Source organism: Bison bison, unplaced genomic scaffold (assembly GCF_000754665.1).
Source record: "Bison bison bison isolate TAMUID 2011002044 unplaced genomic scaffold, Bison_UMD1.0 scf7180017863006, whole genome shotgun sequence".
Lineage (NCBI taxonomy): Eukaryota > Metazoa > Chordata > Mammalia > Artiodactyla > Bovidae > Bison > Bison bison.
Window position 1 is genome coordinate 4,478 of NW_011493578.1, and position 365 is coordinate 4,842.

Genomic DNA, 365 nt, shown 5'->3' on the forward strand with positions numbered 1-365 from the left:
GGCAGAATACACAGAAGAACTAGTCAAAAAAGATCTTCAAGACCCAGATAATCACAATGGTGTGACCGCTGACCTAGAGCCAGACATCCTGGAATGTGAAGTCAAGTGGGCCTTAGAAAGTATCACTACAAACAAAGCGAGTGGAGGTGATAGAATTCCAGTTGAGCTATTTCAAATCCTAAAAGATGATGCTGTGAAAGTGCTGCACTCAATATGCCAGAAAATTTGGAAAACTCAGCAGTGGCCACAGGACTGGAAAAGGTCAGTTTTCATTCCAATCCCAAAGAAAGGCAATGCCAAAGAATGCTCAAACTACCGCACAATTGCACTCATCTCACAGGCTAGTAAAATAATGCTCAAAATTC